The sequence below is a fragment of the Equus caballus genome, chromosome 16 (genome assembly GCF_041296265.1).
Source record: "Equus caballus isolate H_3958 breed thoroughbred chromosome 16, TB-T2T, whole genome shotgun sequence".
In the NCBI taxonomy this organism is placed as follows: Eukaryota; Metazoa; Chordata; class Mammalia; order Perissodactyla; family Equidae; genus Equus; species Equus caballus.
In genome coordinates this window covers 16,247,533-16,273,426 of record NC_091699.1, presented here as the reverse complement: position 1 = coordinate 16,273,426, position 25,894 = coordinate 16,247,533, and the positions used below count along the sequence as shown (strand labels likewise).

Below are 25,894 nucleotides of genomic sequence, written 5' to 3'. Positions count from 1 at the left end.
AAACCAGGTGACGCTAAATATGCTCTAACTTAATTTTACTTTTTAAAGAATGTCGTTGCAAAGAACAACTTGAGAAAAAAATCTCGCAGACCACTGCGCCAAGGGCGAGACCCAGCGGCCTAGAGATGGAGGGCGGGCTCCGGGTCCCCACTCCTCGGGCTCGACCCTGAAGTGACCGTGGGCATCTCTGGGAGCTTCGCCCGGGTCCCTCCTCTCTAAGATGGGACCACTTCTGGGCCGCCTCCCAGCGGCGGCCGTGAGGAACAAACGAGGCCGGGCGCACGGAAGGCGCTCGCGGAGAGCCGGCCGCCGCGGCCAGGGGCCCTACTGTGCGCCGGGCGGCGGGCCGGGGCCGCGCGCTCCCCGCCCGTCCGCGCGCCCCCGCGCCCCCGCGCCCCCGCGCCCCGGCAGGCGGGGCCCACCGCGCTCGGAGCCCGCGCCGCCGCCTGGGGCGCTCGGGTCGGCCGCTGGGACGCCGGAGCGGGGCGCCACGCCGCCGCGGCCGCCGCAGGTCAGCGCCGGGGTGCCCGGCGGGCCGGGGGATGCGGGGCGAGGGGACCCGGAGGGAGGCGCGCGCTGAGCCGTCCGGGACGGAGCGGGTCGGGGCTGGGCGCTCGCGGGGCTGAGGGGACCGGGACTGACAGGGTCTCTGGCTGCGGGGCGGCGGTCAGAGGGTCGTGGGCGAGGGGACCGAGGCTGACAGTCCCCAGGGAGGCTGGCGCCCCGAGGAGCCGTCCCGGCGTGAGGGGCGCACCAGGCGGCGGAGGGCACGGGCTGCCCCGCGAGCGCCTCCGCGAGCCGCGGTCCCGCACCCGGCGCCACGGGCCCCTCGGGGGCGCGCCTGCGGGCGATCCGGGAGAGCCGGGACCTCTGGGGCCGAAGCGCGGAGTCCCGTGCGTGTCCGTCCCGCGGCCATGGAGTCCTCCTGCTCGGACTCCAGAACCCAGGCGGCGATCAGTGTCTGTGGGTCGCAGTGACAGTTGAGCAAGGGGCGCACTTGGGGTCAACTAGCCTCAGCGCCCTTAAGCACTGTGCTGGCCCTGGGCCGCGTGGAGGGGCTGGGATGTGGGCTGGGTTCCCCAGGGCTGTAGGAGATGGAGGAGGCGCCCCCTCCCACACCGCCAAGGTTTGGAAAGGTAGAATTACGGTGTCGTGGGCTCCCACACGTGCCAGGCTCGAATACTGCTCCACTCTGTAGTCGAACTGAGGCAGGGAGCGGCAGGGTGGCTTAACAGAAATCACGGGTCCCACGGCAGAGGGGGTGGAAGGTGGCTGTGAGTTGTGGTACTTTATGCCTTGGTATTTGGGGAGGAGCCTAAGGTAAGGAGGCAGAAACTGGGAGTAACCTATCTGCTGCTTTTATATAAGGTCAGTTGTTAGGTAAAGAAGGGGCCTTTACCTCTGCTGGTGATCAGAAGGCTGCATTTCTAAGTTTTCCTTGTTAGCTCCCATCGCTTAGGTGAGTCGGCGCACCGTGTATTGCATTTTGTTGAAATGTTTTGGTGATGTGTTCAAAATCTGCAAGATGATGCTGATGAGTATATTATATCCTTGTTATTTTGCTGTGCTCTTGTTTACCTGAGAATCTCATGCACCTGGGTCTGAGGATAATGGTTGGGAAAATAGCGTCAATTATTTAGGAGAAAGTAGTCTGCCATGAAGAAGCTAAAGTTTTTCTTCCTCTCCTTTCAAGATTGGGGACAGAGTGTAAAATTAATTTGTATAAATTATCATCCAGAAACAAAACCAGGCAAGATGATGAACTGAGTAGTAGGAAACCTGTTGCTGGAGAAACTTGATTTTGAAGCACATTTTTTTAACGTCAACTGTTTTTGTCATTCATGAAACAAATTGTAACTGGAGTTACTGAGAGCAAGTCAGTAACTTACTAAAGGACCTGGGCAGGTCTTTGGCATCTCAGTTGTTCCGTGGCAGTCTTCCTGTCTGTAGCTAAGTGATCGATGGCTGACTGAAAGCAGAACCAGCCTGCTGGTGCTAGATGATTTAGAAAACCCTGCTAGTAGAGAGACTGACAAAGACCTTCACTGTGGCTTCTCTCTCAAGAAACACCTTTCACTCCTATGAAAGTTGAACAGAAAATGCTCATAGGTGCTGCCAGTTAGCATTCGAGGTGGTATTGCAAAAGATTCCGTTCCAGTTCTGAAATAGTTTTTGTGTTGTCTATTGTCAGTCAGATTCACTGTGAAGTTAATATGGTACTTTGGTATTCTTTAATATATGAAATTGTAAAACTAATGTCATGTTCGCCAAAAAGTGACGTTTGCTACAAAACCATCCATTTTTGTCCTACTGTATACTGCATATAATTTTTCTCCTTTATTTGTGATGTTTGATACCTCACTTGCTGATACTTATATCTTAAATTAAAAGATCTTTGAATCAACTAGTGACCATCTCAAGTTTTTGCAACTCACTGGAAGGAAAAAAAATTAGTGATTTTGTTTTTAAATCGCAATTCTTTTTCATATTTAGGAGTTTTTTCTACCTTTTATCACTATTGTAAAACCATGGCATCAGTGAAGTATAAGGGTTTGGAGAATTCCAGGCTGAAGTTTTTTAGGCACGGTTTGCTCGTTCTTTTAAATTTAAAAGAATATAATTTCTTTTTAAAATTAAAACTAAAATGTCCACCAGCATCATGTTCTTTGTTAAATTTAGAGTACTTGGAAAATATTTTTGTGGTTGGTATTTTTAATAATTAAATATATTATTTTCTTTGAAGGGACCAGTTTCCATAGTGTTCACTTTTTTCCATATTTGAGAACTACATTTAAAAAATGATAAATTACAATTTAAAAAATCGGAATATTAATTTCAAAATCCCTATGATGTTTAAAATTTATACAGGAGAAAAAGTGTGGCTTTAGGAATATGAGTTAGAAATGCATTACTGATCAAGGCTAATTGCTTTTAATTAGTGAGTTATATGACTCTAAACAATACTGATTTTCTCTTCTGTAATTCTCTGAAAATAAAGGTGTTTACCACTTACTTTAATTATCAAGATAATTATGCATGTGAACGCTGTGTGAAAGGCACTGCTGTGAAAACATATACAAATATTATAATACATTTCATTTAGTTTTCAAATTGAGGAAAGGTTGTTAATAACAGGAGACTTTAGTGGAGTGGGAAAAAAATGTTAAAGTAATATTTTACAAATGTTTTATGTATCCTGCCCTCTACTTTCGTTTCTTTCACAGGGTCTGTATATGCCCAGTGGATAGGTGAGAAAACGTTGGTCATTCTAATTTGTGGGTGTTCTTCTTCTGAATTCATTGTCACTTGAATTTGGAACTATATATCATAAGGTGTGGCAGACGTACTGGAAGAATTTTTTGATCTCTTAGGATTCCACTAAATAAATATAGTAGAGAATTTTTGAATCACTAGTCAAGAAAACCTGATTTAAGTCACCAGTCTATAAGCGTAAACATATGCTCTCCACCTTAAAAATTGTTAAACTGAATTTCTAACTTGCTTCTCTTATTTTTCCTAGCAGATCTCCATATTAAGGTAGTTGATTTCTTGAGTTCTTCCTTACTCTCCTTCTTTAAGGCCTAAAAGCAACAAAAAGGTCAACGATTTAAAATGCTTACGAAGGTTTTTTGAAACTGATCTAATTTGATTCCACAGAAGTTTAGTAAGATCTCTGAGTAAACATCTTGAAAGCTTCGACAGCCCCAGCGTAACATATTCAGTCAGTGTCATAGCATTCTAGATAAAATTTAAAATTGAAGATTATTTGAAATCTTCCTGGGTTTTAAAAATTTATTATTTGTCTTTTATCACAATTCAGAGGTAGATTTTGGGGTTTTATATGGTATATATTTCAAGTCTTATTAATAGAAAAATTTTATAAAAATTGTTTTAATTTTTATTTACCTAAAGTACTTAAGTAGGTTTTAGAAGGAAATTAGCTCAAATACAATAGGACTTATTTTGGGGAAAACTTTTGTAGATGTTAAGACAACAGCTATCACAAATAATAGTATATACTTAAATTATTTTTTTATTTTTAAAAACAGGCTTATATATTCTTAATATTTTTCTTCAGTAATCAATGCACATCAGTATTTTAATACCGATATTTCATTCAGAATATGAATGTTGACATTTTTAACTGGTTCAGTTAGTTTATGGGGGCAAGTCACTTATCCTTTCGAGCTCTTCGTTTCCTTATCTGGGAATAGGGAAAGTATTGTAGTTATTGTTTCATGCTTTTTCGGGTATGATTTTTAAGACTTTATCCGTAAACCGTGTATCTTAAGTGATATGACTTTGGCTCTGAATTTAATCGAGCTGATATTTTAAAGCGAAGCTTCATGGTTGTCTCCGTCATAGCTAACTCTTTTATAGATGTTAATAGTTCACCCTAGTACTAATTTTGAGGTTATTGCTAAGAATGAACTGAAGATAATGCTTGCCGTATGGTGATCAATTTATAAAATGTTTCTGGAAATATAGCATCATTATTCAATTTAAAATTATATTTCTTATTCCCTGATGACTTCAGACAAAAGTCAGCGTAGTGCTTATTTTTGTTTTATTGATATCGTCTTTGTGAGTCCTGTGTAGACACAGTGTGGATCCTCTTGTGTCAATATTGTATATCTCATGCGTCTAGAAGGCACAGATTGTGCTTTTATTGGATGAAGTTCTATTCTTTACATGTTTTGTGGTGTACTCTGTACTTATTGTATGTCACCCAGGAGCAAGTTTGTGTCACAGCCTAAAAGACAAATGGTGACTTGTGCTTGTCATAAGAACTGGGTCTCTTCCTAACAAGCTATAACCAAAAGTAGTCTTTTAGTGGCTCAAAAATTAATGCCCCCTAGTAAGCCACTAATTTACTAGTAGGGAATAATTGGAAAAGCATGTAATTAACCGTGCATCATCCAAATAAAGCATTTAAATTCTCCTTATGAATTGTTAAATAAGACATTTTATCGTGAAGTGTCTCCTATGTAAGAAAGTAAGCGGGCTTGGTCCCAGGCTGGAACCCCACTCTGTTCCTGGAATATGGAGCTACACAGCCCAAGTAGGACATAACCAGAAGGATGGGGAAGCAGAGGGCAAAGAAAGGCTGGGGCCAGTGCCTGTAGTTGAGTGAGTGCTCCATTTTCCTGTGCCTTCCCCTTTTGGGGTGGGGAGCGGGGAGCAGCATTGACTTCCATCTCTTAATAGTGCAGTTTGTGCTTTCCCAGAGTCCTTGCTGTGCCTTCAGCTATTCCAGTGACCAGGCCATCCTTAACTGGAAGATCTTTGCTGAGACAGATGCAGTGGGTCTCCATTCCCTGCTGTGATTGATTTCTCAGATACAAAGGGAAAAACAATGAAGCAATCAATTCATGCAACATGAATCAACTAAAATAGAGATTTCTAACCTTCCAGTCAGAAATTAAACTAGACCATATAGTAGTTGAGTTCAATTTGATTCAGTATCTGTTTATGAAACATTTTAATTCCACTTCATTGATTTTAGAAAATAAATTCATTGTTAGTTTTAACCGATGCACTATTTTTTTTAAAAAACTTTAATTTGTGGACTCATCTAAGAGAATTATACTACGTGGATAAGACTTACTGAGACAGATTTTCTGACCTTCTGCGAAGAGTTCAGATTAGCATAAACCGGGGGTGAGAATTCCTTCACAGTTGACGGCAGATAAGGAGAAGGCAGATATGAGGGGGTAGAAAAGTAGGGAAATACCCTGAGTGGGAGTGTGAGAGATCTGAGTATGGTCACCTCCCACAGTAAGTAGGTTGCGTAGTTACTGTGCATGGATCTAACATAAAAGGTTGGTTTCTAAGAATTTACCTTGCTCCTCAGTGACACCATAGAATTTCAGAGTAGGTTTAAATTCTAAAGTTGCCACTTAGCAGTGTTACTCTCTCTGGCTCTATAAATTGCTTCAGGAGAGAATCTGGGAGAGTGAATGGCAGAAGGATATTCTTATCCTGTATGTTGAAGGAATAAGTTTTCATTTATAGTGAAGGCAATGAGGAAACGTACCTGTCAGACTACCTGTGTACAACATGAAGTGCTGGAAAGAACCCCGTAACCTGACTCCACCCCACTGGCTGTCACGCCACCTGGAAAACTGTCTTTGTCATTTGAAAGTTTGGAGTCTACTTTCAAAATGCCAGTATTTCTAGCAAAGTTAATTCTTTAAATCACTATCAGCAAAAATTTGAGAGGTTATTTCCTGCTTTCCTTGCTACCTGAAAATAAGGCCTTTAAAGAATAGGAAACACACTTAGAGTTTGAAAGAGGGGATCAGGAGAAAGAAAACGTAAAGTGATTCACGTCCCGGTTTCTCCACACACCAGCTTTCATGTAACAAAATATGAAAATAGCCATTCAAAATAGTCGTGATAGGAAAGGATATATTCGCCCATATGTGCCTTTGTTTTTCTCTTAAAAATCAACACAAGTTGTAATTCTTCCTTCAACCATTATTTTCTTCAAAGAAAACAAATTGTTATTTCCAAACATCGATTTACCTAGGAAATGTTATCAAGATTAAGGTTATGAGTTAGTAGTTGGTTAATGTAATCAAATGTCTATTACTTCTATGTCTTTTTATTTTCTCTGCGATGTTAGACAAATTATCTAGTCTCTTCATGACTTCCTTCTCCCAGGCTTTGAAAGTAGCTTTCTAATAGATTGAAATGAGAGGAATCTTTCAAGCACGTCAGAAAAAATCTGCCGAAGAAGTATGACGAATGCTTAATGCTTTGGCAGATCCACAGATCATAAGATTTCATACATGCTTTGTTTTTTCTTTTATTTTTTTTGTCTGAAATAGTTGTGGCAAGCCAACACATCTCTGTTAGAAATTGAAGCTTCGTAGCCACCTCAAAAGCGAGTTCATTAATTCTGTGAATCAGCTGATAGGCAGTGCTTTATAGTCAGGCATGGCCACCCTCCTGCCTATGACTAAGCTCACTGTTTACTTGTCCGTCACTTTTTCCGCAGTTTTGCTGAAGTCTGAATCCAGAGCAGGGGATCCTGAAGTCTTACCTGGCTGAATGTTGTTCTTCTCTGTCACTTATAATTACCTGTGTAAACAAGTTTTTGATTGCATATGGAAAAGTACTTATATAAATTCTTTCTCTTCTTTTACATGGTGGATAGAGTTATGAAAGACAAAAAACATGAATGGTGTATATATAAATAGGATACTTTAACAAATTATTTGCATATGTCAATAAAATCCAGAAGAGTGAAGAAAATACCCAGGCATTTGCCAATGTAGATTACTACATGTTTTCCTAAAGCATTGGAAACTAATTAGAAACATCCTGGCTTTATTTAAAGGCAATATAATATATTTTTAAACTTTATTTTCATCAAGGTCCAAATTTGTTGGCTGTTAGGACTAGGGCGGTACAATATCTATAAAAATATAGATTATCCGTTTCTTGAAGCAAGCATTGACTGAGTTTTACTCATCTATCTCCAGCATATAGCACAGTACTTACTAGGCACTCGATAAATATTTTAAGAAGAATAAAGAAATGGTGTAAGGCCGGGGTTCTCAAAGTGTGGTCCTTGGACCAGCGGCATCAGCATCTTCTGGGAACTTGGTAGAAATGCAGACTCTCGGGCCCCACCCCAGACCTACTGAATTAGGAACTCTGGGGATGTGTGTTAACAAGCTCTCCAGGCCATTCTGATGTGTGATGTCTGTTTTGGAACCCTTCACCCAAGATGATTCTTGCATTTGATCTGATAGCCTAGAGCTCCTTGGTCAGTGCACTTAGTTTCGATTATTTTTAGGAGGCCTTACTCTTGCCTATAGTTAAGTTCTTTGCCATATTCTCCCCATTGGTGGAATCTCTTGGGATCATCCTGTGAAATTAGCCCCATTGGTTTGGCATGTTATTACTTAGAGAAGCTCAGTGTTGTTGTCAGAAAGCTTTTATCAAGAAAGGCTAGCTAGCTCAGCTCAGTCTAAGTGTCACTGGTTCTTCTCGCCATAGAATGGTTGCCAGGAATCCTGGGTCTCCAAGTTCAAAGACTACAGCTTCAAAGACTGGATTTATAAGATCACCGAGGATGATTCACCCCTAGAGGACTCACATTAAACAGACTTACAAGATACAGATTTGTAAACCTCAATTCCAGTTTAATAATTGTAGAAAATATACCCTTCCTAGTGATTGTTGATGAGAGTTTTTTTTTTCTTTAGTTCTAAAATTCTATGATTCAGGAATTGAAGAAACTTGTACTCTTGTGTATCTCTGGTGTCACTACGATTTAGTTCAGGCTGCTTAGAAAGCAATTGGATGATATATTGCACACTTTGATGTTATACCGCCACTTCTGGGACTTTTTCCCAAGAGATGGAGGATATAGGAAAAACCACATACACAAAGACTTTCATAAAAGCGTTGTTATAGGAACCAGTATTTGGAAGTAACTTAAATATTTAACTGCAGGGGAATGGTTAAGTAAATTATGGTGTAATCACTAGGTGGAATGTTACACAGTTATCAGTGAAAATTTAGAAAATTACTGGCAAATCTGAAAGGTATTAAGTAAAAAAAGTAGCATAAAAATATATGTGCAATATTGATTGCAACCTCATATAAACATACGTACATGGAAAAGTCTGGAAGGGAACATACAGAAATTATGATAGTTATATGAAAATAGTGAGGTTATGGAAAGCTTTTTGTTTGTTTTTATATTTTCCTCTTTTCCAAAGTTTAGCCATATAAAATTACTTACATAATTAAAAGCATCCATTTATAGCTTTCTTTTTTTTAGTGTGCCTATGACCCTGATCAGTAAAGATCAAGGCAAAGAGTAAATTAAACACTGAGAATCCTCTAGCTATTTTATTCCTTTAAGGCCATTGAAGAAGTGTAAGGCACTGCGTGAATTCTTTCCTGTTGTACCCAATTTTATTTTCATAATTAATTTTTTTTCACATATGGAGTTTCCCTGTACTCTTTGCTTGACTAGCCTCTTTTTGGGAGGGAAAAAAAAAATCCTGTCTCTCTGTTCCAGCCTCTTAATTTTCCCAGCCGTACACAAGGTTTGATTTTGCTGATTTCTTTGGGCTGGTGTTCTATTTGATCTCGAGCGTACACTGACAAGCAGCTTTTTAAAAATAGTTTCCAGAGTTATTTTATTTTAAAGCCACCTTCATTTAAATTTTTTTCTAAAAAATATGTATACTTATTGTGGGTTTTTTTCCTAAAATTGAATAACCTCATGAAGGAGTTATTTGGTTTTCCAACTCTTGACAGAATGCTGAACTTGTAATTGTAAATAGCAGCCGATACAGAAGCATATGAAGGTGAACTGTGACTACAAATGGTCATCATGAGACCTTGATATAATCGGTGGTAATATAATTTTTGAAGTAACAAGATTTAAAATAACAAGTGAGTAGAGTTTTCCAAAGTCTAGTGAGCCCTCTGAGTGAAAACGGTGAGGGAATGTTTATACATGTGTATGAAAGTGTATATATGCACACACACAGCAATAGCCTTTGAATTAATTAATTTTTCCTTTTTTCTGTTACATTGTTCTAGAAATCCCAAAGGGAAAATTAAGTGGTTTTGCCTTTGACCCCGATTACAGGTTACATTTTTCATGTCACTTTCTTTGGGACTTCTTTTGAGAAATTTGTATCAGCTTGATGTCTTTAGAATAAACTTTATCTTAAGTGAAAAAGTTTTAAAAACTTTTTAGAAATTTTATATCAGTGATACTAAATATTTCTCTTTTCTGTCTGCCTCCCCTGTTTCTGATGGTTTAATCCTTAATGCAGCTAACAAAATTCAGCTCATAGCTCTTAGAATTTGCTTATGGGTAAAATTGGTGTGATGGTACGTCAAAGAAGAAATCTACTGAGGAGGAGCTCCTTTTTAAGCTCCCTTTATTTATTCAGCAAATATCTATTGAGCTCCTACTTAGTGCCAAGGGCTGTTTTAGAGAAGGAGGATAAAGCAGTGAACAAGACAGACAAATTCCATCCCTCCTGGAGTTTACGATTATTGTTATCGAGATTTAACAAGAACATTAGTGGGAGAGATGGTGACTAAGAGGAGGCAGTCATCTTGGCCCTTGCTGTGGGACTGGGCAGCCTTGCTGCTCCAATGTGGAGAAAGGTGGATGTCGTTGAGAATGTCCAGGGATGTTTTTCCTAGATCTCTTAATATTATATTGTTTTAGGTTTTATGTAGGTGTAATGTATTGTATATTGTATATAATGTATTTATTATATCACTTTATTTTTCTCTTGGTAATAAAGTTATTAACAAAGGAGATAGGAATGCATCCTTTGTTAATAAGGTATTACTATTCTTGAAAATCCAAATTACAAGGTGATTATTCACTTTGCAGAAGGATTATTTATTTTATAATGCTCTCACAATGGGTATATTTAAGTGGTTAACCAAGTGAATTTAGTTCATACTTTATTTACACCTAACAAAAATGTAAAACAAAGTTCACTGGGACTACCCCATTAAAATTTAAAAAACTTCTTTTTCCTGAGAAGTAAAGTTATCCACTTTCCTTTAAAAGCCTATTAAGAACTTTTACATATTAAGAATATATTATTTGAGTAAAAGGTGACCTGGATCCCATTTCAAATTATTTATTATAGCTATTTCCAGTTTCTGTATTCACAATCAAATTGTCTAATTACTATTTCAGTTCTGTTTTTAAATTGAGAGAAAATATCTTATTGACCACTTAGAAATAAATTGTGAACAATATGAAACTTTTAGGAAAAAATGATAAAGAAAATAAATTTTGAAGGAATTTATATGAAGTTAAACAGAATTAATTCTTGCATACATAGAGTGACATGGAACACTAGAGTGCAGCTCAATGCAGATGTAACCAAAACTTTAAAATTTTGCAAATTTCACTAATTTATTCAATTCCACAAACTCCGTAAACATTTATCAAATGACCACTAACTTTACAGCACTAGATATCCACATAGGAAGCAAAGCGTGCCCCCCCAGAAACATGGCTTTATAGACAGTGAGATGGGCGCTTTTCAGTCTTGAGACTACGCCATGCTGGCTAAGTGACAGGCCGTCAAGCACTAGGCAGGCAAATGACCTCAGCTGAGGACAAGTTGAGAAAATGACTAAGTGACCGTAGCGTGTCCCTCGGCACGCTTGTGTCTTTAGTCCATTCACACAATTCACGCTGCGTGTTGGACTGTGTGTCCTAGACCCGTCTTTGATCCCAAGAGAGCACAATACATGCACACAATTCATTTGTTTTCATTATGCACATTAAGTTTTTAAATGTCAGGTTGATTTCCTTTGTCATACAACATGTGTGAAATATTCACCCCTGCCGCCAGCTTTTGAATTCAGAAAATGCAAACTAATTTTAGGCAAAGGGAAGCAATTAGAAGGCAGATCTACTCTGAAATGTAATCTAACTCCTTCCATAGTCTATGTTATACTTTATGTTTGTTGATTATTTGCTGTCTTGTCTTTTAGTTTTTATGTACAAGTTTTGTGTATCAAGCAAAATTGTTAATTCCTAGAGGGTAGGAATGAATGTTGTAGTTCTTACTCCTCTTACATATATATACACTGCGTACCTGCCCTGACTCACGGCCTGTCCCAGGCGGCTGGGTGCATTATAAGTGCGTTATAAATACTTTTAAACTTGATTTGATTTTGAGGGCCCTTTGTGCTTTTTCAATATCACTTCTATGAGATTCTCAGCACTACTATTCACGTTTTTAGGAAATTCCCTAAATTACTCCTTAAAATGTTAATTTCTATTTTATGTAAATTTTTATGGTACATAATCATATGAAATAAATGCCAGAAAAGATTTCCATTTTACTATTCTAAAGTGGGCAAAATGGGATATGAAAGGGAAAAAAATGTTAATTATAGACCAGCATTCTAGTTGGATCTTTTAGTTGTTCCGGTCAGAAGAACAGGTTTTTAAATGGCCTAAGGGCTAGAGCACTGTAAATACATTCTTGTTTGGAGGCTTTCAATGGCAACTGTAACAAATTCTGTTTAGTACTACAGCTGGAGAAAAGTTCATAATGATGTACAATAGAAAATGATATTTTGACTCGTTACTCATGCATAAGGTAAAACTGGTTCCCTTTCAAACTTTTTGTAAAGTGTTAGATAGAACATTGTGAAGTTTAGGCCTATTAATTTGTTTATAATTTATAGAAATAGTTGAATTGCTCAACTATTTCATATATGAATCACAAGTATTATAATTATTTAACACCTAATCTCCTTTTACGTAGTAGACGTGGGTTTATGAGCAAATCAAAATACCAAAAAAACTGATATACATATAAAAGCAAAGCAAATAAATGATTTTTTTAATGTGGCCTTGTGACACCTCTACACCCCCACTCCTCTCCGTAGGCCTTCATTTGTGGATGTAGGATGAACGTAGGAGTCTATAACAAAAGATCAATGCAGGGAATTTGCACCCTCTCCACTCTTGGGCACCCTGCCATTATCCTTCTGCAGCCACACCTGTTCATCTCTTACTAGGGCAGAGAAGTGCCCTGCAAGACACAATACCAAGAGAGAGATGCCAAATGGCAGGAAAGATGGAGCGAGACTGAAGGCAGGAGAAAGAACTGAAACAGGCTTGAAGCTTTCTCTCGTTGACATCCAGACTCCGGTGCCCTTCTTGTTCTTTTGGGTAGGGCTGGACACAGTGAATTGCACACATGTTCAAGTTGGTTGGAGGCACTAAAGGTCTCAGGACTCAGAGTTTGGAATCTACGTGAATCAAAAGGGGTAAAATTGAAACAGTTAGTCAACAGTTCAGAGCAGTAGATGATGAAGGGCTGAAATGAATAAGGCAGAAAGCGAGCGCTACAAACACTCACGCGCTACAAACACTCAGAGACGGGCAGGATGAGTGTGGATTGGAGAGCACACCCAAGAGGAGCCTTGTGGAGACGGTGGGACTTAGGCTTGACTTCAGGAGTTCAGAGATTGACAGGGTAACCTTATAAATAAGAACAGTAAAACATGTGCAGAAAAAGAAGCAAAGAAGGGAATCAAGGGACAAGCCCATTAATATGAAATATCCAGAAGCAGCAAATCCATGCTGCTCAGTGGTTCTCAGGGCGTGGGGAAGGGGGTGGGGGAGCGGCTGCGTAATGGGTACAGGATTTCCTTTTGAGGTGATTGAAACATTTTGGAACTGGATAGAGGCGATGGTTGCACAACTTTAAGAATGTACTCAGTGCTGCTACTTGCATGCTTTAAAATAGTTAATTTTATGTTCCGTGAATTTTACCTCAGAAGAAAAAAATCATGGCTTGAGATAGCCAAAGAGGAGTGAAAAGAATTTCCCGTATAGGAAAACAAATCCTGGAAGAGTGAATAAGCATGGATTGAGGGGAACTGTGCAGTAAGCTGTGCAGTCCGTTTGAACTGGGTAGTTCATGTATGTGAACGGTGAGAAGTATGGCTGGAGATGTAGATTTCAGGTCGGATGAGAAAGGTCTGGAATGCAGGCAAAGGAGTGCGGGTTTTATCTTCTAAGGAGCGGCGAGATTCCAGGTCTTGAGCAGTGGGATGATTTAATCAGAAGATTGAGTTGGCAGTGGTGTGCAGGGAGAGTAGTTAGGAGCCTGTCACAAAATGTGGACATGACGTGAGGAGGGCCTGTGGGGACGAAGAGGAAGGGAAGACATGAGAAATGTTCCAGAGCAGGGAGTGGTTCTCAGTGTGGTCTGTGGACTGCTGCCGCTCACAAACTCTTAGTTACTGACTTGGCACAAGATAAGTACAAATTTGAGGATAAGCATTTAAAAACTGTTATATGTGTCATGACATTCAAGCGTATGGATTTGCATTTTATAAAAGTATCCACAATGGATTGAAGAGAAAAATTCCTTCACTTCAGAGTTAGAGCACCGCTGCCTTAAAGGATGAATTGACTGGACCCAGTAACGGAGCCTCGTAGGGCAGTCATCATGCCACATACTGTGCTGGCTGCTGGGACTGTGGCAGTAAACAAGACAGACTGCTCCCTTCCCCTGTGGAACGTCCTGTGTCGTAGACAGTCCTTTGTCAAAGGATTGCTAGAAATTAAAGGGAGTCATACTTCAGCTGGGAATAAGGAAAGAATTCTAGTAACTACAGTTGTCCAACAGGAGAGGCTGCCTGGTGAGAAAGTGAGGGCTTTGTCAGGAGCCATACTCATGCAGAATCTGTATGGCCTTCTGTCAAGAAGTCTTGTTCAAGAGGAGGAATGAATTAAGTAAATGATGAGGTCCCTTTCAACTTTAAGGTATTGTGATTCCCTGTTTTATAACATTAGCTTAGTAGAACATATTTCACTCATAATTGGCTGTATTGGAACGCCAGTGTGTACTAAGCGGCCATTTTCATCAGTGCTTATAATTATATTTCCTTACATTTGAATGCAAATTCGATTTTAGACATATCCATACAGTTAGTTCCTTTAAAAAGAATTCTTCTCTCATGCCCTCTCAGCATCATTTATTTCCAATTTTAATATCTGCAGTAGGTTCCTCTTCCACATGATGTCTGTCACAAGTAACGCAGATTTCTGCAGAAGGGAGTTACGCAAATCGCAGTCACGCTGCTCATCTTTACATCATTTGTTCTTGCTCTTGTGATGTAACGTTGTGGTTGAACAAGACCAGACATGACTACCCATTTGGGGAATGTCTTTGGGATTCCATTTTCATGTGCATGAAAGTTCAAATAACTTTTATTATTCAACGTGTTTGACTTAGTTGTTACAAGCTTCAAACTGTGATTGTCAGCATTTAGCGGCTGGAATTATCACAGATTAGTTGAGCTTTGGAGGGTCTGGAGGCCTTAGACTCCTTGCTATGTTTTGAGGGAAATTCTAGAAAACACCTCACTTAAATAAGGGACATTATTTTCAGAAGGATTGTTTTTCTTTTTAAAGCTTTTTTTTTTTTGGAGGAAGACTAGCCCTGAGCTAACATCTGCCAATCCTCCTCTTTTTGCTGAGGAAGCCTGGCCCTGAGCTGAGCTAGCATCCCTGCCCATCTTCCTCTGTTTTATATGTGGGATGCCTGCCACAGCATGGCTTGCCAAGGGGTGCCATATCCACACCTGGGATTTGAACCAGCGAACCCTGGGCTGCCAAAGTGGAACGTGCGCACTTAACCGCTGAGCCACTGGGCCAGCCCCTCATAAGGATTGTTTTGGTGCTTATGGTATTAGTTGAAGAAAAAGTTAGCTGCAAAAGAATAAATTCATTTCACTTCAAGTCTAGTAGACTTTTTTTGTTAAAATAGCCTATTTTCATAGTGTCTTATTAAACCAGCTTATACTTTTCATTAAAATATGTGTAAAATTTTGAATTGTGCCTAGAACAGTGCCTGGTATATAGTAGGTACTCAAATATTTATTGAATATTGTTCATCAAATGTAGGGTGATGGTGGACATAGCATTTCAAGTAGAAAAATAGTATGAGCATAGGCACAGAAGTAGGGAAAATGTGAGTTTAGAGAAAAGCAAAGATAGTTTCGTTCAGGTAGCATTTCTGTGTGATTACCAATGTGAAAACTTTTTGGCTGGCTAATTTTGGTGGCTTCTTACTTTCTGCACAGTATTTAAAATACCAATGATGATGACTCCTGATGCTTATATCCAAAGTGAATAGCTCAGTTTGAGCATAAAAAGTTGTTACCCCTGACTTATCTGGGTTTCTGAGCCTCTCCTCTCCTTTCTGTCTTCTCCTTCTTTCCCCCTTCCTCCCCTCTGACCCTCAATTCTTGCTGCAGCTGTGGTTCTGATTCCCTCCATTTCCCACCTTTTTTCCCCATTCCCGGTGTTTCCTATGTTCTCTCTTTTTTCCTTCTTTTCTGTCTCTGTTTCTTCCCTCTGATAGCTCTCTTCCTTTTCCTGTTTCTCAATTACTAATATCTCTGTCTTTGGTTAGGTCTCTAACTATAATATGGAAATGAAATGTATTTTTATCTACTAATCAAATGATGAAGTAGGTTTTTTTCTTATAGAGGTATAACTGACTTGTAAAATTGTAAGATATTTAAAGTGTACATCGTGGCGATTTGATATACGTATATATATACATATACACTGTAAAAGGATTCCCTCCATGTGGTTAGTTAACACATCCATCACCTCACATATTTATCTTTTTTTGACGGGGCACAGAACATTTAATTTCTACTCTTAGCAAATTTCAATTATGCAATAAGTTGGTGTCAACCGTAGCCACCATGCTTTACATTAGGGATGTTTTTATTTTGAATTTAACATGAACAAAATGTTTATGTTGCTCTTTCTGAGACAAAATAAAATTGGTTATCACTTATAAGTGGATTTTGATTGGTTTTTAAAAAAATTATTGAGTCACTAATCTGCAGGTTGAGAAAAGGGGGTCAGTAGACCCTGACTGGTAAATCCTAGTACAGCACAGTAGCTTGTCAAAATAACTCCTAATTGTCTTTAACAACCTTAGTTTTTCTCTCTTTCCCCAAACAGCAGATATATCAGATATATCATATGATCCTTTAGCATCTAATTTTTTTTAATATAGCTTCATATATGCAGTTATACAATAGCTGGAATATTTTTCTGTTTTATTCATTCTTTATCCCTAGCACCTATCACGCTGTTAATGATCAGATACTCAATAAATAATTGTTGCTTTTTATTTTTAATCTGCAGTCTCATTCGGCTTCCTAATCCTAAATAGCTATCAAGACTTTTTGGAGTAATATTACTCATTAGGATAACTTAATTTATGATGGATTTATAAGTGTAACCAGACAATTTCCTGCCCAGAGAATGCTTTCTTTCCATTCAGTCTACCCTTTAGTCTCTTCCACAGCTTCAATCCTTAGCCAAAATCCTTAAGCATCCTTCTAAAGGACTCTCCCTTAATTATCTCAAGCACCAAAAAAGTAATCTAGCGATTGATAGTAATAGTTAATATTTATTGAGTGCTTATTCTTTATCAGGCTCCATTTTAAGCACATTACATACATTATCTCATTTTATTCTTCCAACAACTATATAAGGTATACAGTAGTATCTCTATTTTGCAGATGAAGAAACAAACAGAGAGAATAAAATAGCCTGCCTGGTGATAAAACTAGGAATAAAACCCAAGCAACCTGAACCCTGCCACCTTGTCTTGTACTCTTTAACAAGAACCAAATTTTCCAGGATTTAACTTGCCAGAGAATGAGATGTCTACACCCCACCACCACCATTCTACACTTAACAGATCCACACAAGTGTAGCCATATTCAGCTGTAACCGTGGATTAGATCTAAACTTTTAGTTGTTCTGGTTCACTGAAAATCAGTTTGTGTGTCTTGTTAGTGGTTAGCAACTTGAAAGTACTTATTCTTGTTACTTGTGACGAGATAAATTAGAGCCCTACATCTTTAACTTATGTTCGGTAACTCCACCATCTCTTAAAACCAACCACTGTTAGGAGATTCTTTATTCCATTTTCTCTCTCTTAAACTCCTCGTAATTCAAATAAAGTTATTTTATTTTGTCATCCTAGATTATAGAGGTCAATTTAATAGCAAATTTTGTATGACTGCTGTAAAAATCTAAGGAAGGATGCAATTGGCCCATCTCGAGTCTAGCCTCTAATGGAATCAATAGGCTATTGGGAGGTAGGGGGGCGTGGGGAACTGTGGCAGACCTGTGTGTTTAGTTTGATGGGATAAAAATTAGTCATTTGGGAGTGTTCATATACTTCCACCTTCCCCCAATGCACCAAAGAGAATTTTCGTTTGACAGTACGACACCTGCTTCCCCTACCCTTAGAAAAATTGATGTTACAAGGTCAGTTCCTACGTTTTTTTTTTTCATCGTTCTCCCGAAAGCCCCAGTACATAGTTGTATATCCTAGTTGTAATTCCTTCTAGTTCTTCTATGTGGGACGCCGCCACAGCATGGCTTGATGAGCAGTGTGTAGGTGTGCACCCAAGATCCAAACCAGCAAACCCTGGGCCACTGAAGCAGAGCATGTGAACTTAACCACTCGGCCACAGGGCTGGCCCCTCCTAGATTTTTGTGACGAACTATTGGAGAATGAGTGGAAAGGTACTGGACATGAAAAAGCTGGAGGAGATTTAAGTTGATATACATAATAAAGTGCTGAAAGGAGAGGAAGAGGGGGAGATTATGAATTTACTGGGCTGGGAATGGAGAAGGTGTTAGTGAGAAGGCTTTTGGTGAAGAGACACTTTGGAGAGTATGGTGTGTGAAAAAAACTGAAGGGAACAGGGGTATGGGAAGAGTTGCCTGTAGTTATAAATTGAATCTCCATTAATGTATTTTGAAAGACCCCAGTAAAGAATGGAAGTCCTTTTAATCTCGCAGATAATGAAGAATGGCCAATGTTGATTTGTGTTTCTTTAGTTCTTCAGAGGGAGAAGACAGATAGTCAATTTGGGTGATGCTGAGTTCGAGGTTCCTGAAGAACCCCAGGTTGGGAGTGTTCAAAAGAAAGTTGGAAATACAGATTTAGAACTCTTGAGAGAAGAGTTGTGTTTAGAGATAAAGATTGGGGAGCTATACGCAAGCAGGTGCGTTTATGGGTAAGGGTGAAGCCAAGAAGGAACTTTCAGAAGAAGTAGAAAAGCTCAGAAAGAATAGGTACTGAGAAAAGGGACTAAAATCATGGTCATATGGTACGATAAGAATTAGGAGAAACTGGTCTCTGGGTGGCCAAGTGAGGAGGCAGTTTCCATAGGGGAGGACAGACAAAATGTCAAATGCTGCCGAGGCAGAGACAGCAGTGTGCTGGAACCAGCTCAGACTGACTTGTGAAAGGCAATTGTTAAATTTTCAGGATTTTCGTGAGCCAATTATTATCCACAGCCATTATTAAAAATTAAATTGTATATACTTGCAATTTAACAAGTTATGTTAAAAACGAAGGTAATAAACATTCAAATGCATCATTTGCTAGTTATTTTACCTTGTTGAGGCATTCGTGTACATTGTATCTGTGTGGCGGAAACACTGTATAATGTTGTGTGCTCCTGCACCACCTCTCCCACCTCGGCTCTCGGTGACGTCACACTGGTAGCAGTCGGTCACAGTGGAGTATTTACACCACGGAAATTGGTAAACTCCACAAATCAGAGCATTTCTCCCTGCAAGGAGAGCCAGCAGTTAAACATTTACCGGCACACTATTGATAAATAGAATGAAAATCAAGAAAATTCCAGTACCCACAGCGTAACAGGGTTTCCTTGGCAGCTGGATCTGGAGTCTGGATGTTGCTATAAAGACCTTTAATAAAATCTTTTTAAAAGGAAAAAAAGAAGGAAAATCAAGAAAAGTCTAATACATTTAACAGGAAGGAGACAGCTTGTAACATTTGCTTGAGTTCCAGTAGAAAGTTGGGTGACTGAAACCACAGTGAAGTGGGTTGAGGAGTGAAATAGTAGAAAGTGAAGAAACAGATGTTGAAAGAAGTTTGAGAACTCTTGACTTGAATAGTTAAGCACATTGTTATTGACTTTTTTTCAAATTGTAGGCCTTACAGAGTATATACAATGCTAATGTACTTTATTAATCTCCAAAAATGAACAATATATGCAAATTTATTTGATGGTAGAACTTTTTCTGTTGGAAAATCTTAAAAGAGCTAGTTGTCTAGGGAACACATTTTGGGAAATGCTGCTATAGTATTGCACAATTAAGATGATGTTGGTTGTAAGTTTGAGGTAAATATTCTTGTTATTAAAGTTTCTTAGTTTACAAAAAAAATATTGTAAAGAATGGATATTGAATTTTATTTTATATTTTTGCATTACTTGAGATAATCATCTAGTGTCTTTTAAAATTTGATCTAGTGATGTGACACATTAATATATATTCTAATAGTAAATCTTCTTTGCCTTTCTGAGATAAATCAAACTTGGTTGTGGTGGTTTATTCTTTAGTGTACTATTGAATTTGTTTGTTAACATTTTAGCTATAATTTTAAATCAATAGTAATAAGTGGGTTGGTATTTTTCTCTTTGTTCTTTGTTAGGTTTTAATATCAACATTATCCTACTTCTGAAAAATTAATTTGGTGTAATTGTGGTTTTTTCCTATTCAGAAGGAGTTTTGTAGCAAGAAAGTTAACTTTTCCTTGAAAGTTTGAAAAAAATTCATCTATAAAATTATCTAGGGGCTGGCCCCATGGCACAGGGGTTAAGTGCACACATTCCACTTCAGTGGCCCAGGGTTCGCCGGTTCAGATCCAGGGTGCAGACTGGACACCGCTTGGCAAGCCATGCTGTGGTAGGCGTCCCACATATAAAGTAGAGGAAGATGGGCACGGATGTTAGCTCGGGGCCAGTCTTCCTCAGGAAAAAGAGGAAGATTAGCAGCAGATGTTAGCTCAGGGCTAATCTTTCTCAAAAAAAAAAATAAATTATCTAGGGCCAGAGCTTTTGGGAGAAGTAATTCTTTGACAAATTTTCACTGATTTCCATTGTTAATTATTTTTCTATTTCTCAAGTCAACTTTTACCATTTATTCCATTTCGGACAAATTATTCTGAGTAAATTGCCCTTTGGCCTGCATTATTATCTTAGATCCTGGTAAAAATCCTATCTTAGATATAAAATTTGAATGAGTAGATATAAACAGCCCCTTTCTGATATGAGTTCTGTTGAAATGTGAGGAGCTCATCTGCTCTCTTCAGCCTACTTCTCTAGTTTATAGGGATGAGTAGAAGGATTTATAATCTAATGAACATAAACCAATCTGTATTTAACTGACCTGATGGAGAACAGGAAAGAACCATAATCCATGATACATATTGCCCCAGAATGGATCTTGTTTCTGCCCTGTAACAATAAAATAAATCCTGTATGTTATGATATTTTAGGATATTTATATATATAATTAATTGATAAATATAAATTATAATTTATAAATACAATTCTATTTATTAATAGTAATATAATAAATTTAATAGTACTTTATAGTATATTTATTTATAAAATAACATACTGTATTTTATGTCTGGAAACTATACCTTCTGTGGTACAATGCAGTTCTGAATGGATACAGAAAGGAGATGGCTGATCTTAGTGAGAAAGGGTTTGGGAAAGGTTGTGGAATTCTCTCTGCCTCTGAGAGTCACAGAAGTGGCCCACTTTTCTATTTGATCCAGCTCTTAGGGCTACAAGCTGGGAATAGAAAGCACTTTCCAGAAATCTTTACTTTCTTCCTGTCTGCTTCTTAATGAATTCATATTTAGTTCAAAGGGAAACTGGGACGAGTGTGAAGGAAAGCTCGTATGACTTAAGCTTCACATGGAGTCTGCATTCTTTAATTTTTCAAATAGAAATTTTGTTCACATTTTCTTTATTATTCTTTTTTTGTTTTCATGTATTTAAGCTCTTTTTAGTTGACCTAAATCTATAAAAAGTCAACGTGGTAATGCATTATAGAGTTATTTCTCATGTGTTATGCACGTTCTGTATAATTAACAGTTTTGGTGTGGATACTCCTTTCATTTTTGACTAACAGATTAGAAAGTGTTAATATAAATTTCTATGATACAGGTCAACAGTCCGAAAACAGAACATACAGGTCTAAAACATTGACAGATTACCCCTTTCTATAGAAGAATATGTCCCATTTTGAAAACAAAATTGTTACTTTATTATTGATATTGAGCCCACGTTAAGAGGTTTTCAATTTTCAAACAGAGGAACTAAACAATGCTAGAGAAACAGACAAATAATCAAACAAAATTCATTGGCTATAGTTTATATTCTTTCATGTTAGAGTGACAACATGGGAAGACATTTTATATTCATGATCCACTACTTTTATGCCATGCTTTGGGTGATACTAGAATAGTTTCTGCAAATTCCAAATTTGTAAGGGTGCAGAATTAAAAAAGAAAAATATTTAGAATTTTGTGCAGGTTAGACTGTGCAGAATGTTGGGTCTGGATGTTGGATGTTGGGACTCTTAGGCGCGGATGATAAGGCTTTTGGCACTAGATGCTGTTTTGTCTTTATGGAATGTACAGCTATTCTAGGATCCCTGAGCCCGCCCTAAGAGCCAAGGATATGAATCCTAAGACCTTTGGCACATTTACTGGGATCATCTGCTTTCTGGGTCTTCCTTTTAAAGATCTACTCCACACAGACTGTGCTGCATCTACTGTCCCTCCGTGGTTGTGACACATGCCTGTACTTTTACCTCAGGCTCAACAGCCATGTGCCATCTAGAGTGAGGTTATATTTTAATAAATATTATCTTTGCTTTGTATAACTTTAATCAGTCATCTATCTTTTGAGGTTATTAACCCTTTTAAGATCCAGTTTTTCTTAAATCTACACAATAATGTAAATGTCATTATTAATTTGAAATAAAAGATAGATGAGATAAAGGACCTTGACTCGTGATCAGTGACAGAACTAGGAAGGTAGGTGACGTGAATCTAAGACACGTCTCCGTAGGAAGGTTCTCCCGCCTGCATGATTGACGAGTCAGCTGGTAGTTTGCTGGTTTCTTCTAGAGAATGCAAAGTGTTGTGAGCTCAGGGAGAGGAAACGTTCAGAGTAAAAGCCAACAGAGGAAATAAATTTATTCATGCTTGTACGTTTCGGCAGCCTCGGTTGTCTGAGGATTTTGAATATGTGTGTATATTAAAAATCTTGTTTCTCTTTAATTGTTCAGGTTTGAAAGAAGCCAACTGTAAACCACAGAGATATAAGAAGGCCATTTTCTCAAACAAGAGTTGCCCTTCAACGGTAGGTAAACTCAGAATTATTATACTAAATTTGTATTTTAAAGTGTCTTTTTTAAAGAACATGCAAATTCTTCATAGTATTTTATTGTAAAGTTTCTTAGAGAGCTTTTATTTTGACCGTCAGAATACTTGCTGTTGTACAATTTACCAGTTCAAGGAGTACACAGTAACGTATTTGTCTAACACAAAACAAAGATAGGGAAGTGACCTAGAATTTGAGAAATAACTCAGATCCTTAGAAAGAAATTTCAAGTACAAGTACATTATTTTAGGTTCCTACGATATTTATAATTAAATTGAGATGAAAGTTAAAATATCTTGCCTGGTTCCCTGTAGGCCATGCAGCCATGATTCCTGGTCACAAAGGAGAAAATAGCTTCAGCATCTGATCCTCATGTATGTATACTTTATTTGAGGGGTTATAATCCAGTCCTATAGTTATTTATTTTATTGCCCAAATTATTCTAGCTCCCAGTGGCCAAAACTAGAATAATTTGAACAATAAAATAAATAACTATAGTATTAGATTATAATCTCCCAAACAAAGTATATATACATGATTCCATACTGATGTAAATAAGTAACTGAATAAATAAATAAATGGGAGGAGGAGAACTTTTCCTTGCAGAAGAATTTGAATTAGTAAAGGTAGAAGGAATGAGGGAAATAGGAAATTGCCATCGGAGAACCACAGTGACAATTACCGCAGGTGAGATTGACAATTGAATACTAAAACTAGTGAAAGTGTAAGGAGAAGCATGTGCGTAACCGCAGAGGATCTCGCCTGAATAGTTATTAATTACAGAGAGAAGAATAGTGTCTTTACAGTGGAAAATTCTGGCAGACACCACCCCAACCAAGTGATCAAGGTTAATATCAAGAGTAATAAGACATTGAGCTCACATACCACCTAATAAATTGTTGAGAAAAGGGCACATCCCTTTGGTATTCTTCCCCAAAAATTGATAACCTCAGTTGAATCCTGAGAAAACTTTAGACAAACCTAAATAAAGAAACATTCTTTAAAATACCTGACCAGCATTCTTCAGCAGTGTCAGGGACAGAAAAGCAAAGTAAAGACTGAAGAACTGTACATTACGTATGTGCAGTTTTTTGTATATCAGTTATAACTCAATAGAGCTATTATAAAAAAAGAAAAGACTGAGGCGCTACCACAAATTTGGAGGAAGATAAAGAGACATGGCAACTAAATGCAGTGTGGGGTCCTGGGTTGGATCCTGGAACCGAGAAAGGACCCTAGTGGGAAAACTGGTGAAATCCAAATCAAACAGTCTATAGTATTGTGCCAATGTTGATTGATCAGTACTGATCACTGGACTGTGGTTATAACATAACAGTAGGTGAAGCTAGGTGAAGGGTACATGGGAACTCTCCCTGCTGTCTTTGCAACTTTTCTGTAAGCCTCAAATTATTTCAAAATAAAAAGTTGTTTCAAAGTCATGTTGGAGTCACTAAATAATCACTCTCATTAGATTTTCACTGATTTATAGTGTGAGTTTCTGTTTGTTTGCAAATCTTAGAGAGCTACAGGAGCATGCCTGTCATCGAGGGTATGCCTTGAGTTGTGTTTCTTAATGCTGTTCGTACACATTGCCGTCCCTACCGCCACGTGTTTGGTCTCCACTTGATACTCCAGCCAGTTACTGCCAGTCCCCTGGAAGACCTGTGAGTGGGAACATTCCACAAGGCCTGCCTCCTCAGGAACCACCTGTTGGCGGAGTTCTGAGTTGGTGACAACCCGTGTCTGATTTGAATGTTTAAACCAAAACAGCAAAAGTGTTTAGATCTCAATAATCTCTTAGTCCACCAACCTTCATTACCCAAGACAACATTTGAGCAAGAAGTTAGAATGAGTAGTCTTACATTTGAATGGTGAAAATGAGAGAACATCATATTGTTTGTAGGTGGAATGTGTGGGAATTCAGTGCCTACAAATAGTACTAAGGGAACTTTGGTTCTTAAAGGAAATCAATAGCAGCATTGTTTGCTTAGAAAATCAGTTTAACTTTAGAAAAATCTAAAGCCGTTTAAAATTGAAAGACCAAGCTCTTGAAAGATGAAGTAAGGGACAGGCATCTGGGCATGAAAAATGAAATGCTAAGTATTAGGAATTCTTTCCTGAAAGTTTTTTTTGCCAGCAACTCTCTGTGTGTTCAGCCAATTTAGTAAACTACACTCGTTCGCGCACTTTAGGTGAAATAAGAAAAAACAGCAGTTGTGCCTGGAGTAGTCAAGTTCATAGAGACAGCAAGTCGAGTGGTTGGTTGACGAGAGCTGGGAGGAGTAGAGAGTGGGGAGTTAGCATTTAAGGGGTACAGTTTCAGTTTGAGAAGATGAAAAAGTTCTGGAGACGGATGGTGGTGATGGTTGCACAACAATGTGAATGTGCTTAATACCACAGAACTGTACATTTAAAAATGGTTAAAATGGTAACTTTTTATGTTATGTATATTTTACCACAATTAAAAAAAGTAAAAAAGAAATAACAAAAGTCTTCAGCAGTTACATTCCACTTCTTTGCCAGGGTGCCCAGCTACCAGAAGCATCTCTGCTTGGGGGCATTTAACCCTAGGAATTTTTTTTTTTTTTACCTAGAGATGATTCCCTGGACATCATTTACCAACTGGCAGTTTAAATAGCCCCTATGTCGTAAATTGTGCAAGTAAAAAGCAGCCTGGTACACAGGAAACAGTAGAGCTGGGGTGGTTGGGAGAGTTGCTTGTGGGGTTAATTTATAACTAAGACAAATGAATCTATAAACAGAAGAAAAGCTCCATAAGAAATATGTTAACCGATGGTAAGGGAGAAAAAAGGATTTAGATAAAAGATATCTGAACTTGTTTGGTCCCAATGATTTTATGGCTAAGGAATTCAATTATAGGTGTATTGGGTGGAGCAAATCACAGTTCTGTAAATTACTAATAGGACACAACGATCTTTATCATTTTCTGTATGTGCTCACATGCAAAGTTCAGTCCAGCCCTCTGTAAATAAACTCTCTGCCTAGCTATACAGCTGTGTATGAATTCAGGACTTCAGGAACATAGATGATGTTTACTTCTGAAACCTTAACAAAGGGGACGTGG

The 25,894-nt window shown here is 38.5% G+C and overlaps 1 protein-coding gene and 1 long non-coding RNA gene across 7 annotated transcripts in view; one reads left to right on the top strand and one right to left on the bottom strand.

Annotated features, from left to right (window-relative positions):
- Positions 1 to 374: 374 nt before the first annotated feature.
- The window catches only part of PPARG (peroxisome proliferator activated receptor gamma), a 130,356-nt gene continuing 104,836 nt past the window's right edge, over positions 375 to 25,894 (top strand). The window contains exons 1-3 of one of the 6 annotated variants that reach the window (XM_070238429.1): positions 873 to 1,136; positions 1,369 to 1,459; positions 22,715 to 22,788. The gene's annotated coding sequence lies outside the window, so the exon portion shown is untranslated. Of the gene's footprint in view, positions 512 to 872; positions 1,137 to 1,162; positions 1,460 to 22,164; positions 22,270 to 22,482; positions 22,634 to 22,714; positions 22,789 to 25,894 lie in introns of those variants that run through there. The other 5 variants (XM_070238428.1, XM_001492430.5, XM_070238430.1 and 2 more) reach the window with 5 other exon arrangements.
- On the bottom strand, positions 4,949 to 5,812 carry LOC138918187 (uncharacterized). The gene is made up of 2 exons (XR_011427180.1): positions 5,609 to 5,812; positions 4,949 to 5,334 (listed from the first exon to the last, which is right to left on the bottom strand). It is a non-coding gene; the product is annotated as an uncharacterized lncRNA (long non-coding RNA).